Here is an 18441-nt window from a genome sequence, read left to right as displayed (position 1 = left end):
TGGTACAATCTTCACTCATTTGTGGAATGAATTTAACTGCATTCATGCAATTAATGAATCAAACTGCAAACATTCATTCGATGAGGAACATTGCAAGTCCTATTCCAATCAATCTAGCTTTGCCATTCATTCAATGAAAGAAACTGCACGCGTTCATTCATGCAAACTGCATGCATTCATTAAATGAAACGACTGCATGTGTTATTTCAATAATTACAGCTTTTCTTGTGTATTCAATGTCTCGAGATTAGCACTTTCATCCAATGAAACCAACTGCATTCATACAATCAATGAATCAAACTGCAAACATTCCTTGGATGAGGAACACTGCAAGTCCTGTTTCAATGAATCTAGCTTTTGCTATTCATTCAATGAACGAACAGTCCACGCTTTCATTCAAGGATACAAACTGCATGCATTCATTAAATGAAACAGACTGCACCTGTTATTTCAATAACTAGAGCTTTTCTTGTTTATTCAATTCTCGAGTTTAACACTTTCACTCATTGCAACCAACTCCATTGATTCAATCATTGAATCAAACTGCAATCATTGAGTCAATGAATCAAACAGTATTAATGGATTCAATCAAACTTAATTCATCTACTTCGTGAATCAAACTGCACCTATTGATTCAAAGAAATGCACTGTTTGTCGTGATTAAAAGAGTCATTCTAACTACAATCATCAACCAAACTGTCCGCCTTAATTCCATGCGTAGAGCTTCTCTCATTCATGCAATGTGTCAACTCCTCCATTTTCATTTAATGAAACAAACTGCATTCATTGATTCATTGAATCAAACCTTATTCCTTGTTTCACTAAATAAGTGAGGTATGTTTATTTAGTGAATCCTACTGCACTCATTTATTCAAAACAAGAGACTGCACATGATAATTCCATCAGTAAAGGTTCTCTCATTCGTTGAAAGCCACAATCTTAACACATTGATTCTATCAAATCATCTAAACACATTTAGCCTGCATAAACTGCACGTGTTCATTCAATGAGTAGAGCTTTTCTCTTTCTTCAATGCCTCGAGTTTAACGCTTTAATTCAATGAAACAACCTGCATGCATTCATTCATTGATTCATATTTCTATCATTGATTCCAATAATCAAATGCAATTCATTGATTTAATGGTACAATCTTCACTCATTTGTGGAGTGAATTTAACTGCATTCATGCAATTAATGAATCAAACTGCAAACATTCATTCGATGAGGAACATTGCAAGTCCTATTCCAATCAATCTAGCTTTGCCATTCATTCAATGAAAGAAACTACACGCGTTCATTCATGCAAACTGCATGCATTTATTAAATGAAACGACTGCATGTGTTATTTCAATAATTACAGCTTTTCTTGTGTATTCAATGTCTCGAGATTAGCACTTTCATCCAATGAAACCAATTGCATTCATACAATCAATGAATCAAACTGCAAACATTCTTTAGATGAGGAACACTGCAAGTCCTATTTCAATGAATCTAGCTTTTGCTATTCATTCAATGAACGAACAGTCCACGCGTTCATTCAAGGATACAAACTGCATGCATTCAATAAATGAAACAGACTGCACCTGTTAATTCAAGAACTACAGCTTTTCTTGTTTATTCAATTCTCGAGTTTAACACTTTCATTCATTGCAACCAACTCCATTGATTCAATCAGTGAATCAAACAGCAATCATTGAGTCAATGAATCAAACAGTATTAATGGATTCAATCAAACTTAATTCATCTACTTCGTGAATCAAGCTGCACCTATTGATTCAAAGAAATGCACTGTTTGTCGTGATTAAAAGAGTCATTCTAACTACAATCATCAACCAAACTGTCCGCCTTAATTCCATGCGTAGAGCTTCTCTCATTCATGCAATGTGTCAACTCCTCCATTTTCATTTAATGAAACAAACTGCATTCATTGAATCATTGAATCAAACCTTATTCCTTGTTTCACTAAATAAGTGAGGTATGTTTATTTAGTGAATCCTACTGCACTCATTTATTCAAAACAAGAGACTGCACATGATAATTCCATCAGTAAAGGTTCTCTCATTCGTTGAAAGCCACAATCTTAACACATTGATTCTATCAAATCATCTAAACACATTTAGCCTGCATAAACTGCACGTGTTCATTCAATGAGTAGAGCTTTTCTCTTTCTTCAATGCCTCGAGTTTAACGCTTTAATTCAATGAAACAACCTGCATGCATTCATTCATTGATTCATATTTCTATCATTGATTCCAATAATCAAATGCAATTCATTGATTTAATGGTACAATCTTCACTCATTTGTGGAGTGAATTTAACTGCATTCATGCAATTAATGAATCAAACTGCAAACATTCATTCGATGAGGAACATTGCAAGTCCTATTCCAATCAATCTAGCTTTGCCATTCATTCAATGAAAGAAACTGCGCGCGTTCATTCATGCAAACTGCATGCATTCATTAAATGAAACGACTGCATGTGTTATTTCAATAATTACAGCTTTTCTTGTGTATTCAATGTCTCGAGATTAGCACTTTCATCCAATGAAACCAACTGCATTCATTCAATCATTGAATCAAACTGAAATCATTGAGTCAATGAATCAAACAGTATAAATGGGTTCAATCAAACAAAATTAACTCATTTACTTCGTGAATCAAACTGCGCTCATACATTCTATGAAATTCACTGTATGTCTTAATTAAAATAGTCATTCTAACTACAATCATGAACAAAACCACCCGTCTTATTTCAATGCGTAGAGCTTCTCTCATTCATTCAATGTGTCAAGCTCACCTTTTCATTTAATGAAACAAGCTGCATTCATTGAATCATTGAGTCAAAGTACAATCATTGATTCAATGAATCAAACTATATTCCTTGTTTCAATGGAACAAGCATAACTCACTTAGTTACTGAATCCTACTGCACTCATTCATTCAATCAAACAGACTGCACATGATAATTGAGGTACTCTCATTCGTTCCAAGCCACAAGCTTAACGCAGTGATTCCATCAAACAATCTGCACACATTTTGTCCATAAAACAAACTGATTAAATGAAACAGACTGCACGTGTTCATTCAATGAGTAGAGCTTTTCTCTTTCATTCAATACCTCGACATTAAAGCTTTAATTCAATTAAACAATCTGCATTCATTCATTCATTGATTCGTACTCAATCATTGATTCAAAGAATCAAATGTACGATTGATTTAATTGTACAAACTTCACTCATTTGTGGAGTAAATTTAACTGCATTCATACAATCAATGAATCAAACTGCAAACATTCTTTGGATGAGGAACACTGCAAGTCCTATTCCAATCAATCTCGCTTTTGCTATTCATTCAATGAACGAACAGTCCACGCTTTCATTCAAGGATACAAACTGCATGCATTCATTAAATGAAACAGACTGCACCTGTTAATTCAATAACTACAGCTTTTCTTGTTAATTCAATTCTCGAGTTTAACACTTTCACTCATTGCAACCAACTCCATTGATTCAATCATTGAATCAAACTGCAATCATTGAGTCAATGAATCAATCAGTATTAATGGATTCAATCAAACTTAATTCATCTACTTCGTGAATCAAACTGCACCTATTGATTCAAAGAAATGCACTGTTTGTCGTGATTAAAAGAGTCATTCTAACTACAATCATCAACCAAACTGTCCGCCTTAATTCCATGCGTAGAGCTTCTCTCATTCATGCAATGTGTCAACTCCTCCATTTTCATTTAATGAAACAAACTGCATTCATTGATTCATTGAATCAAACCTTATTCCTTGTTTCACTAAATAAGTGAGGTATGTTTATTTAGTGAATCCTACTGCACTCATTTATTCAAAACAAGAGACTGCACATGATAATTCCATCAGTAAAGGTTCTCTCATTCGTTGAAAGCCACAATCTTAACACATTGATTCTATCAAATCATCTAAACACATTTAGCCTGCATAAACTTCACGTGTTCATTCAATGAGTAGAGCTTTTCTCTTTCTTCAAAGACTCGAGTTTAACGCTTTAATTCAATGAAACAACCTGCATGCATTCATTCATTGATTCATATTTCTATCATTGATTCCAATAATCAAATGCAATTCATTGATTTAATGGTACAATCTTCACTCATTTGTGGAATGAATTTAACTGCATTCATGCAATTAATGAATCAAACTGCAAACATTCATTCGATGAGGAACATTGCAAGTCCTATTCCAATCAATCTAGCTTTGCCATTCATTCAATGAAAGAAACTGCACGCGTTCATTCATGCAAACTGCATGCATTCATTAAATGAAACGACTGCATGTGTTATTTCAATAATTACAGCTTTTCTTGTGTATTCAATGTCTCGAGATTAGCACTTTCATCCAATGAAACCAACTGCATTCATACAATCAATGAATCAAACTGCAAACATTCCTTGGATGAGGAACACTGCAAGTCCTGTTTCAATGAATCTAGCTTTTGCTATTCATTCAATGAACGAACAGTCCACGCTTTCATTCAAGGATACAAACTGCATGCATTCATTAAATGAAACAGACTGCACCTGTTATTTCAATAACTAGAGCTTTTCTTGTTTATTCAATTCTCGAGTTTAACACTTTCACTCATTGCAACCAACTCCATTGATTCAATCATTGAATCAAACTGCAATCATTGAGTCAATGAATCAAACAGTATTAATGGATTCAATCAAACTTAATTCATCTACTTCGTGAATCAAACTGCACCTATTGATTCAAAGAAATGCACTGTTTGTCGTGATTAAAAGAGTCATTCTAACTACAATCATCAACCAAACTGTCCGCCTTAATTCCATGCGTAGAGCTTCTCTCATTCATGCAATGTGTCAACTCCTCCATTTTCATTTAATGAAACAAACTGCATTCATTGATTCATTGAATCAAACCTTATTCCTTGTTTCACTAAATAAGTGAGGTATGTTTATTTAGTGAATCCTACTGCACTCATTTATTCAAAACAAGAGACTGCACATGATAATTCCATCAGTAAAGGTTCTCTCATTCGTTGAAAGCCACAATCTTAACACATTGATTCTATCAAATCATCTAAACACATTTAGCCTGCATAAACTGCACGTGTTCATTCAATGAGTAGAGCTTTTCTCTTTCTTCAATGCCTCGAGTTTAACGCTTTAATTCAATGAAACAACCTGCATGCATTCATTCATTGATTCATATTTCTATCATTGATTCCAATAATCAAATGCAATTCATTGATTTAATGGTACAATCTTCACTCATTTGTGGAGTGAATTTAACTGCATTCATGCAATTAATGAATCAAACTGCAAACATTCATTCGATGAGGAACATTGCAAGTCCTATTCCAATCAATCTAGCTTTGCCATTCATTCAATGAAAGAAACTGCGCGCGTTCATTCATGCAAACTGCATGCATTCATTAAATGAAACGACTGCATGTGTTATTTCAATAATTACAGCTTTTCTTGTGTATTCAATGTCTCGAGATTAGCACTTTCATCCAATGAAACCAACTGCATTCATTCAATCATTGAATCAAACTGAAATCATTGAGTCAATGAATCAAACAGTATAAATGGGTTCAATCAAACAAACTTAACTCATTTACTTCGTGAATCAAACTGCGCCCATTCATTCTATGAAATTCACTGTATGTCTTAATTAAAATAGTCATTCTAACTACAATCATGAACAAAACCACCCGTCTTATTTCAATGCGTAGAGCTTCTCTCATTCATTCAATGTGTCAAGCTCACCTTTTCATTTAATGAAACAAGCTGCATTCATTGAATCATTGAGTCAAAGTACAATCATTGATTCAATGAATCAAACTATATTCCTTGTTTCAATGGAACAAGCATAACTCACTTAGTTACTGAATCCTACTGCACTCATTCATTCAATCAAACAGACTGCACATGATAATTGAGGTACTCTCATTCGTTCCAAGCCACAAGCTTAACGCAGTGATTCCATCAAACAAACTGCACACATTTTGTCCATGAAACAAACTGATTAAATGAAACAGACTGCACGTGTTCATTCAATGAGTAGAGCTTTTCTCTTTCATTCAATGCCTCGACATTAAAGCTTTAATTCAATATAAAACCTGCATTCATTCATTGATTGATTCATATTCAATCATTGATTCAAAGAATCAAATGTACGATTGATTTAATTGTACAAACTTCACTCATTTGTGGAGTAAATTTAACTGCATTCATACAATTAATGAATCAAACTGCAAACATTCATTGCATGAGGAACACTGCAAGTCCTGTTTCAATGAATCTAGCTTTTGCTATTCATTCAATGAACGAACAGTCCACGCTTTCATTCAAGGATACAAACTGCATGCATTCATTAAATGAAACAGACTTGCACGTGTTAATTCAAAAACTACATCTTTTCTTGTTTATTCAATTCTCGAGTTTAACACTTTCATTCATTGCAACCAACTCCATTGATTCAATCATTGAATCAAACTGCAATCATTGAGTCAATGAATCAAACAGTATTAATGGATTCAATCAAACTTAATTCATCTAATTCGTGAATCAAACTGCACCTATTCATTCAAGGAAATGCACTGTTTGTCGTGATTAAAAGAGTCATTCTAACTACAATCATCAACCAAACTGTCCGCCTTAATTCCATGCGTAGAGCTTCTCTCATTCATTCAATGTGTCAAGCTCACCACTTTCATTTAATGAAACAAGCTGCATTCATTGAATCATTGAGTCAAAGTACAATCATTGATTCAATGAATCAAACTATATTCCTTGTTTCAATGGAACAAGCATAACTCACTTAGTTACTGAATCCTACTGCACTCATTCATTCAATCAAACAGACTGCACATGATAATTGAGGTACTCTCATTCGTTCCAAGCCACAAGTTTAACGCAGTGATTCCATCAAACAAACTGCACACATTTGTCCATGAAACAAACTGATTAAATGAAACAGACTGCACGTGTTCATTCAATGAGTAGAGCTTTTCTCTTTCATTCAATACCTCGACATTAAAGCTTTAATTCAATATAAAACCTGCATTCATTCATTGATTGATTCATATTCAATCATTGATTCAAAGAATCAAATGTACGATTGATTTAATTGTACAAACTTCACTCATTTGTGGAGTAAATTTAACTGCATTCATACAATTAATGAATCAAACTGCAAACATTCATTGCATGAGGAACACTGCAAGTCCTATTTCAATGAATCTAGCTTTTGCTATTCATTCAATGAACGAACAGTCCACGCTTTCATTCAAGGATACAAACTGCATGCATTCATTAAATGAAACAGACTTGCACGTGTTAATTCAAAAACTACATCTTTTCTTGTTTATTCAATTCTCGAGTTTAACACTTTCATTCATTGCAACCAACTCCATTGATTCAATCATTGAATCAAACTGCAATCATTGAGTCAATGAATCAAACAGTATTAATGGATTCAATCAAAATTAATTCATCTAATTCGTGAATCAAACTGCACCTATTCATTCAAAGAAATGCACTGTTTGTCGTGATTAAAAGAGTCATTCTAACTACAATCATCAACCAAACTGTCCGCCTTAATTCCATGCGTAGAGCTTCTCTCATTCATTCAAAGTGTCAAGTTCACCACTTTCATTGAATGAAACAAGCTGCATTCATTGAATCATTGAGTCAAAGTACAATCATTGATTCAATGAATCAAACTATATTCCTTGTTTCAATGGAACAAGCATAACTCACTTAGTTACTGAATCCTACTGCACTCATTCATTCAATCAAACAGACTGCACATGATAATTGAGGTACTCTCATTCGTTCCAAGCCACAAGCTTAACGCAGTGATTCCATCAAACAAACTGCACACATTTTGTCCATGAAACAAACTGATTAAATGAAACAGACTGCACGTGTTCATTCAATGAGTAGAGCTTTTCTCTTTCATTCAATACCTCGACATTAAAGCTTTAATTCAATTAAACAATCTGCATTCATTCATTCATTGATTCGTACTCAATCATTGATTCAAAGAATCAAATGTACGATTGATTTAATTGTACAAACTTCACTCATTTGTGGAGTAAATTTAACTGCATTCATACAATCAATGAATCAAACTGCAAACATTCTTTGGATGAGGAACACTGCAAGTCCTATTCCAATCAATCTCACTTTTGCTATTCATTCAATGAACGAACAGTCCACGCTTTCATTCAAGGATACAAACTGCATGCATTCATTAAATGAAACAGACTGCACCTGTTAATTCAATAACTACAGCTTTTCTTGTTAATTCAATTCTCGAGTTTAACACTTTCACTCATTGCAACCAACTCCATTGATTCAATCATTGAATCAAACTGCAATCATTGAGTCAATGAATCAATCAGTATTAATGGATTCAATCAAACTTAATTCATCTACTTCGTGAATCAAACTGCACCTATTGATTCAAAGAAATGCACTGTTTGTCGTGATTAAAAGAGTCATTCTAACTACAATCATCAACCAAACTGTCCGCCTTAATTCCATGCGTAGAGCTTCTCTCATTCATGCAATGTGTCAACTCCTCCATTTTCATTTAATGAAACAAACTGCATTCATTGATTCATTGAATCAAACCTTATTCCTTGTTTCACTAAATAAGTGAGGTATGTTTATTTAGTGAATCCTACTGCACTCATTTATTCAAAACAAGAGACTGCACATGATAATTCCATCAGTAAAGGTTCTCTCATTCGTTGAAAGCCACAATCTTAACACATTGATTCTATCAAATCATCTAAACACATTTAGCCTGCATAAACTTCACGTGTTCATTCAATGAGTAGAGCTTTTCTCTTTCTTCAAAGACTCGAGTTTAACGCTTTAATTCAATGAAACAACCTGCATGCATTCATTCATTGATTCATATTTCTATCATTGATTCCAATAATCAAATGCAATTCATTGATTTAATGGTACAATCTTCACTCATTTGTGGAATGAATTTAACTGCATTCATGCAATTAATGAATCAAACTGCAAACATTCATTCGATGAGGAACATTGCAAGTCCTATTCCAATCAATCTAGCTTTGCCATTCATTCAATGAAAGAAACTGCACGCGTTCATTCATGCAAACTGCATGCATTCATTAAATGAAACGACTGCATGTGTTATTTCAATAATTACAGCTTTTCTTGTGTATTCAATGTCTCGAGATTAGCACTTTCATCCAATGAAACCAACTGCATTCATACAATCAATGAATCAAACTGCAAACATTCCTTGGATGAGGAACACTGCAAGTCCTGTTTCAATGAATCTAGCTTTTGCTATTCATTCAATGAACGAACAGTCCACGCTTTCATTCAAGGATACAAACTGCATGCATTCATTAAATGAAACAGACTGCACCTGTTATTTCAATAACTAGAGCTTTTCTTGTTTATTCAATTCTCGAGTTTAACACTTTCACTCATTGCAACCAACTCCATTGATTCAATCATTGAATCAAACTGCAATCATTGAGTCAATGAATCAAACAGTATTAATGGATTCAATCAAACTTAATTCATCTACTTCGTGAATCAAACTGCACCTATTGATTCAAAGAAATGCACTGTTTGTCGTGATTAAAAGAGTCATTCTAACTACAATCATCAACCAAACTGTCCGCCTTAATTCCATGCGTAGAGCTTCTCTCATTCATGCAATGTGTCAACTCCTCCATTTTCATTTAATGAAACAAACTGCATTCATTGATTCATTGAATCAAACCTTATTCCTTGTTTCACTAAATAAGTGAGGTATGTTTATTTAGTGAATCCTACTGCACTCATTTATTCAAAACAAGAGACTGCACATGATAATTCCATCAGTAAAGGTTCTCTCATTCGTTGAAAGCCACAATCTTAACACATTGATTCTATCAAATCATCTAAACACATTTAGCCTGCATAAACTGCACGTGTTCATTCAATGAGTAGAGCTTTTCTCTTTCTTCAATGCCTCGAGTTTAACGCTTTAATTCAATGAAACAACCTGCATGCATTCATTCATTGATTCATATTTCTATCATTGATTCCAATAATCAAATGCAATTCATTGATTTAATGGTACAATCTTCACTCATTTGTGGAGTGAATTTAACTGCATTCATGCAATTAATGAATCAAACTGCAAACATTCATTCGATGAGGAACATTGCAAGTCCTATTCCAATCAATCTAGCTTTGCCATTCATTCAATGAAAGAAACTACACGCGTTCATTCATGCAAACTGCATGCATTTATTAAATGAAACGACTGCATGTGTTATTTCAATAATTACAGCTTTTCTTGTGTATTCAATGTCTCGAGATTAGCACTTTCATCCAATGAAACCAATTGCATTCATACAATCAATGAATCAAACTGCAAACATTCTTTAGATGAGGAACACTGCAAGTCCTATTTCAATGAATCTAGCTTTTGCTATTCATTCAATGAACGAACAGTCCACGCTTTCATTCAAGGATACAAACTGCATGCATTCATTAAATGAAACAGACTTGCACGTGTTAATTCAAAAACTACATCTTTTCTTGTTTATTCAATTCTCGAGTTTAACACTTTCATTCATTGCAACCAACTCCATTGATTCAATCATTGAATCAAACTGCAATCATTGAGTCAATGAATCAAACAGTATTAATGGATTCAATCAAACTTAATTCATCTAATTCGTGAATCAAACTGCACCTATTCATTCAAGGAAATGCACTGTTTGTCGTGATTAAAAGAGTCATTCTAACTACAATCATCAACCAAACTGTCCGCCTTAATTCCATGCGTAGAGCTTCTCTCATTCATTCAATGTGTCAAGCTCACCACTTTCATTTAATGAAACAAGCTGCATTCATTGAATCATTGAGTCAAAGTACAATCATTGATTCAATGAATCAAACTATATTCCTTGTTTCAATGGAACAAGCATAACTCACTTAGTTACTGAATCCTACTGCACTCATTCATTCAATCAAACAGACTGCACATGATAATTGAGGTACTCTCATTCGTTCCAAGCCACAAGTTTAACGCAGTGATTCCATCAAACAAACTGCACACATTTGTCCATGAAACAAACTGATTAAATGAAACAGACTGCACGTGTTCATTCAATGAGTAGAGCTTTTCTCTTTCATTCAATACCTCGACATTAAAGCTTTAATTCAATATAAAACCTGCATTCATTCATTGATTGATTCATATTCAATCATTGATTCAAAGAATCAAATGTACGATTGATTTAATTGTACAAACTTCACTCATTTGTGGAGTAAATTTAACTGCATTCATACAATTAATGAATCAAACTGCAAACATTCATTGCATGAGGAACACTGCAAGTCCTATTTCAATGAATCTAGCTTTTGCTATTCATTCAATGAACGAACAGTCCACGCTTTCATTCAAGGATACAAACTGCATGCATTCATTAAATGAAACAGACTTGCACGTGTTAATTCAAAAACTACATCTTTTCTTGTTTATTCAATTCTCGAGTTTAACACTTTCATTCATTGCAACCAACTCCATTGATTCAATCATTGAATCAAACTGCAATCATTGAGTCAATGAATCAAACAGTATTAATGGATTCAATCAAAATTAATTCATCTAATTCGTGAATCAAACTGCACCTATTCATTCAAAGAAATGCACTGTTTGTCGTGATTAAAAGAGTCATTCTAACTACAATCATCAACCAAACTGTCCGCCTTAATTCCATGCGTAGAGCTTCTCTCATTCATTCAAAGTGTCAAGTTCACCACTTTCATTGAATGAAACAAGCTGCATTCATTGAATCATTGAGTCAAAGTACAATCATTGATTCAATGAATCAAACTATATTCCTTGTTTCAATGGAACAAGCATAACTCACTTAGTTACTGAATCCTACTGCACTCATTCATTCAATCAAACAGACTGCACATGATAATTGAGGTACTCTCATTCGTTCCAAGCCACAAGCTTAACGCAGTGATTCCATCAAACAAACTGCACACATTTTGTCCATGAAACAAACTGATTAAATGAAACAGACTGCACGTGTTCATTCAATGAGTAGAGCTTTTCTCTTTCATTCAATACCTCGACATTAAAGCTTTAATTCAATTAAACAATCTGCATTCATTCATTCATTGATTCGTACTCAATCATTGATTCAAAGAATCAAATGTACGATTGATTTAATTGTACAAACTTCACTCATTTGTGGAGTAAATTTAACTGCATTCATACAATCAATGAATCAAACTGCAAACATTCTTTGGATGAGGAACACTGCAAGTCCTATTCCAATCAATCTCACTTTTGCTATTCATTCAATGAACGAACAGTCCACGCTTTCATTCAAGGATACAAACTGCATGCATTCATTAAATGAAACAGACTGCACCTGTTAATTCAATAACTACAGCTTTTCTTGTTAATTCAATTCTCGAGTTTAACACTTTCACTCATTGCAACCAACTCCATTGATTCAATCATTGAATCAAACTGCAATCATTGAGTCAATGAATCAATCAGTATTAATGGATTCAATCAAACTTAATTCATCTACTTCGTGAATCAAACTGCACCTATTGATTCAAAGAAATGCACTGTTTGTCGTGATTAAAAGAGTCATTCTAACTACAATCATCAACCAAACTGTCCGCCTTAATTCCATGCGTAGAGCTTCTCTCATTCATGCAATGTGTCAACTCCTCCATTTTCATTTAATGAAACAAACTGCATTCATTGATTCATTGAATCAAACCTTATTCCTTGTTTCACTAAATAAGTGAGGTATGTTTATTTAGTGAATCCTACTGCACTCATTTATTCAAAACAAGAGACTGCACATGATAATTCCATCAGTAAAGGTTCTCTCATTCGTTGAAAGCCACAATCTTAACACATTGATTCTATCAAATCATCTAAACACATTTAGCCTGCATAAACTTCACGTGTTCATTCAATGAGTAGAGCTTTTCTCTTTCTTCAAAGACTCGAGTTTAACGCTTTAATTCAATGAAACAACCTGCATGCATTCATTCATTGATTCATATTTCTATCATTGATTCCAATAATCAAATGCAATTCATTGATTTAATGGTACAATCTTCACTCATTTGTGGAATGAATTTAACTGCATTCATGCAATTAATGAATCAAACTGCAAACATTCATTCGATGAGGAACATTGCAAGTCCTATTCCAATCAATCTAGCTTTGCCATTCATTCAATGAAAGAAACTGCACGCGTTCATTCATGCAAACTGCATGCATTCATTAAATGAAACGACTGCATGTGTTATTTCAATAATTACAGCTTTTCTTGTGTATTCAATGTCTCGAGATTAGCACTTTCATCCAATGAAACCAACTGCATTCATACAATCAATGAATCAAACTGCAAACATTCCTTGGATGAGGAACACTGCAAGTCCTGTTTCAATGAATCTAGCTTTTGCTATTCATTCAATGAACGAACAGTCCACGCTTTCATTCAAGGATACAAACTGCATGCATTCATTAAATGAAACAGACTGCACCTGTTATTTCAATAACTAGAGCTTTTCTTGTTTATTCAATTCTCGAGTTTAACACTTTCACTCATTGCAACCAACTCCATTGATTCAATCATTGAATCAAACTGCAATCATTGAGTCAATGAATCAAACAGTATTAATGGATTCAATCAAACTTAATTCATCTACTTCGTGAATCAAACTGCACCTATTGATTCAAAGAAATGCACTGTTTGTCGTGATTAAAAGAGTCATTCTAACTACAATCATCAACCAAACTGTCCGCCTTAATTCCATGCGTAGAGCTTCTCTCATTCATGCAATGTGTCAACTCCTCCATTTTCATTTAATGAAACAAACTGCATTCATTGATTCATTGAATCAAACCTTATTCCTTGTTTCACTAAATAAGTGAGGTATGTTTATTTAGTGAATCCTACTGCACTCATTTATTCAAAACAAGAGACTGCACATGATAATTCCATCAGTAAAGGTTCTCTCATTCGTTGAAAGCCACAATCTTAACACATTGATTCTATCAAATCATCTAAACACATTTAGCCTGCATAAACTGCACGTGTTCATTCAATGAGTAGAGCTTTTCTCTTTCTTCAATGCCTCGAGTTTAACGCTTTAATTCAATGAAACAACCTGCATGCATTCATTCATTGATTCATATTTCTATCATTGATTCCAATAATCAAATGCAATTCATTGATTTAATGGTACAATCTTCACTCATTTGTGGAGTGAATTTAACTGCATTCATGCAATTAATGAATCAAACTGCAAACATTCATTCGATGAGGAACATTGCAAGTCCTATTCCAATCAATCTAGCTTTGCCATTCATTCAATGAAAGAAACTACACGCGTTCATTCATGCAAACTGCATGCATTTATTAAATGAAACGACTGCATGTGTTATTTCAATAATTACAGCTTTTCTTGTGTATTCAATGTCTCGAGATTAGCACTTTCATCCAATGAAACCAATTGCATTCATACAATCAATGAATCAAACTGCAAACATTCTTTAGATGAGGAACACTGCAAGTCCTATTTCAATGAATCTAGCTTTTGCTATTCATTCAATGAACGAACAGTCCACGCGTTCATTCAAGGATACAAACTGCATGCATTCAATAAATGAAACAGACTGCACCTGTTAATTCAAGAACTACAGCTTTTCTTGTTTATTCAATTCTCGAGTTTAACACTTTCATTCATTGCAACCAACTCCATTGATTCAATCAGTGAATCAAACAGCAATCATTGAGTCAATGAATCAAACAGTATTAATGGATTCAATCAAACTTAATTCATCTACTTCGTGAATCAAGCTGCACCTATTGATTCAAAGAAATGCACTGTTTGTCGTGATTAAAAGAGTCATTCTAACTACAATCATCAACCAAACTGTCCGCCTTAATTCCATGCGTAGAGCTTCTCTCATTCATGCAATGTGTCAACTCCTCCATTTTCATTTAATGAAACAAACTGCATTCATTGAATCATTGAATCAAACCTTATTCCTTGTTTCACTAAATAAGTGAGGTATGTTTATTTAGTGAATCCTACTGCACTCATTTATTCAAAACAAGAGACTGCACATGATAATTCCATCAGTAAAGGTTCTCTCATTCGTTGAAAGCCACAATCTTAACACATTGATTCTATCAAATCATCTAAACACATTTAGCCTGCATAAACTGCACGTGTTCATTCAATGAGTAGAGCTTTTCTCTTTCTTCAATGCCTCGAGTTTAACGCTTTAATTCAATGAAACAACCTGCATGCATTCATTCATTGATTCATATTTCTATCATTGATTCCAATAATCAAATGCAATTCATTGATTTAATGGTACAATCTTCACTCATTTGTGGAGTGAATTTAACTGCATTCATGCAATTAATGAATCAAACTGCAAACATTCATTCGATGAGGAACATTGCAAGTCCTATTCCAATCAATCTAGCTTTGCCATTCATTCAATGAAAGAAACTGCGCGCGTTCATTCATGCAAACTGCATGCATTCATTAAATGAAACGACTGCATGTGTTATTTCAATAATTACAGCTTTTCTTGTGTATTCAATGTCTCGAGATTAGCACTTTCATCCAATGAAACCAACTGCATTCATTCAATCATTGAATCAAACTGAAATCATTGAGTCAATGAATCAAACAGTATAAATGGGTTCAATCAAACAAAATTAACTCATTTACTTCGTGAATCAAACTGCGCTCATACATTCTATGAAATTCACTGTATGTCTTAATTAAAATAGTCATTCTAACTACAATCATGAACAAAACCACCCGTCTTATTTCAATGCGTAGAGCTTCTCTCATTCATTCAATGTGTCAAGCTCACCTTTTCATTTAATGAAACAAGCTGCATTCATTGAATCATTGAGTCAAAGTACAATCATTGATTCAATGAATCAAACTATATTCCTTGTTTCAATGGAACAAGCATAACTCACTTAGTTACTGAATCCTACTGCACTCATTCATTCAATCAAACAGACTGCACATGATAATTGAGGTACTCTCATTCGTTCCAAGCCACAAGCTTAACGCAGTGATTCCATCAAACAATCTGCACACATTTTGTCCATAAAACAAACTGATTAAATGAAACAGACTGCACGTGTTCATTCAATGAGTAGAGCTTTTCTCTTTCATTCAATACCTCGACATTAAAGCTTTAATTCAATTAAACAATCTGCATTCATTCATTCATTGATTCGTACTCAATCATTGATTCAAAGAATCAAATGTACGATTGATTTAATTGTACAAACTTCACTCATTTGTGGAGTAAATTTAACTGCATTCATACAATCAATGAATCAAACTGCAAACATTCTTTGGATGAGGAACACTGCAAGTCCTATTCCAATCAATCTCGCTTTTGCTATTCATTCAATGAACGAACAGTCCACGCTTTCATTCAAGGATACAAACTGCATGCATTCATTAAATGAAACAGACTGCACCTGTTAATTCAATAACTACAGCTTTTCTTGTTAATTCAATTCTCGAGTTTAACACTTTCACTCATTGCAACCAACTCCATTGATTCAATCATTGAATCAAACTGCAATCATTGAGTCAATGAATCAATCAGTATTAATGGATTCAATCAAACTTAATTCATCTACTTCGTGAATCAAACTGCACCTATTGATTCAAAGAAATGCACTGTTTGTCGTGATTAAAAGAGTCATTCTAACTACAATCATCAACCAAACTGTCCGCCTTAATTCCATGCGTAGAGCTTCTCTCATTCATGCAATGTGTCAACTCCTCCATTTTCATTTAATGAAACAAACTGCATTCATTGATTCATTGAATCAAACCTTATTCCTTGTTTCACTAAATAAGTGAGGTATGTTTATTTAGTGAATCCTACTGCACTCATTTATTCAAAACAAGAGACTGCACATGATAATTCCATCAGTAAAGGTTCTCTCATTCGTTGAAAGCCACAATCTTAACACATTGATTCTATCAAATCATCTAAACACATTTAGCCTGCATAAACTTCACGTGTTCATTCAATGAGTAGAGCTTTTCTCTTTCTTCAAAGACTCGAGTTTAACGCTTTAATTCAATGAAACAACCTGCATGCATTCATTCATTGATTCATATTTCTATCATTGATTCCAATAATCAAATGCAATTCATTGATTTAATGGTACAATCTTCACTCATTTGTGGAATGAATTTAACTGCATTCATGCAATTAATGAATCAAACTGCAAACATTCATTCGATGAGGAACATTGCAAGTCCTATTCCAATCAATCTAGCTTTGCCATTCATTCAATGAAAGAAACTGCACGCGTTCATTCATGCAAACTGCATGCATTCATTAAATGAAACGACTGCATGTGTTATTTCAATAATTACAGCTTTTCTTGTGTATTCAATGTCTCGAGATTAGCACTTTCATCCAATGAAACCAACTGCATTCATACAATCAATGAATCAAACTGCAAACATTCCTTGGATGAGGAACACTGCAAGTCCTGTTTCAATGAATCTAGCTTTTGCTATTCATTCAATGAACGAACAGTCCACGCTTTCATTCAAGGATACAAACTGCATGCATTCATTAAATGAAACAGACTGCACCTGTTATTTCAATAACTAGAGCTTTTCTTGTTTATTCAATTCTCGAGTTTAACACTTTCACTCATTGCAACCAACTCCATTGATTCAATCATTGAATCAAACTGCAATCATTGAGTCAATGAATCAAACAGTATTAATGGATTCAATCAAACTTAATTCATCTACTTCGTGAATCAAACTGCACCTATTGATTCAAAGAAATGCACTGTTTGTCGTGATTAAAAGAGTCATTCTAACTACAATCATCAACCAAACTGTCCGCCTTAATTCCATGCGTAGAGCTTCTCTCATTCATGCAATGTGTCAACTCCTCCATTTTCATTTAATGAAACAAACTGCATTCATTGATTCATTGAATCAAACCTTATTCCTTGTTTCACTAAATAAGTGAGGTATGTTTATTTAGTGAATCCTACTGCACTCATTTATTCAAAACAAGAGACTGCACATGATAATTCCATCAGTAAAGGTTCTCTCATTCGTTGAAAGCCACAATCTTAACACATTGATTCTATCAAATCATCTAAACACATTTAGCCTGCATAAACTGCACGTGTTCATTCAATGAGTAGAGCTTTTCTCTTTCTTCAATGCCTCGAGTTTAACGCTTTAATTCAATGAAACAACCTGCATGCATTCATTCATTGATTCATATTTCTATCATTGATTCCAATAATCAAATGCAATTCATTGATTTAATGGTACAATCTTCACTC

Source organism: Chiloscyllium punctatum, chromosome 26 (assembly GCF_047496795.1).
Source record: "Chiloscyllium punctatum isolate Juve2018m chromosome 26, sChiPun1.3, whole genome shotgun sequence".
NCBI classification, from domain to species: domain Eukaryota; kingdom Metazoa; phylum Chordata; class Chondrichthyes; order Orectolobiformes; family Hemiscylliidae; genus Chiloscyllium; species Chiloscyllium punctatum.
The sequence above is the reverse complement of the archived record's forward strand: the minus strand, read 5'-3'. Positions refer to the sequence as shown.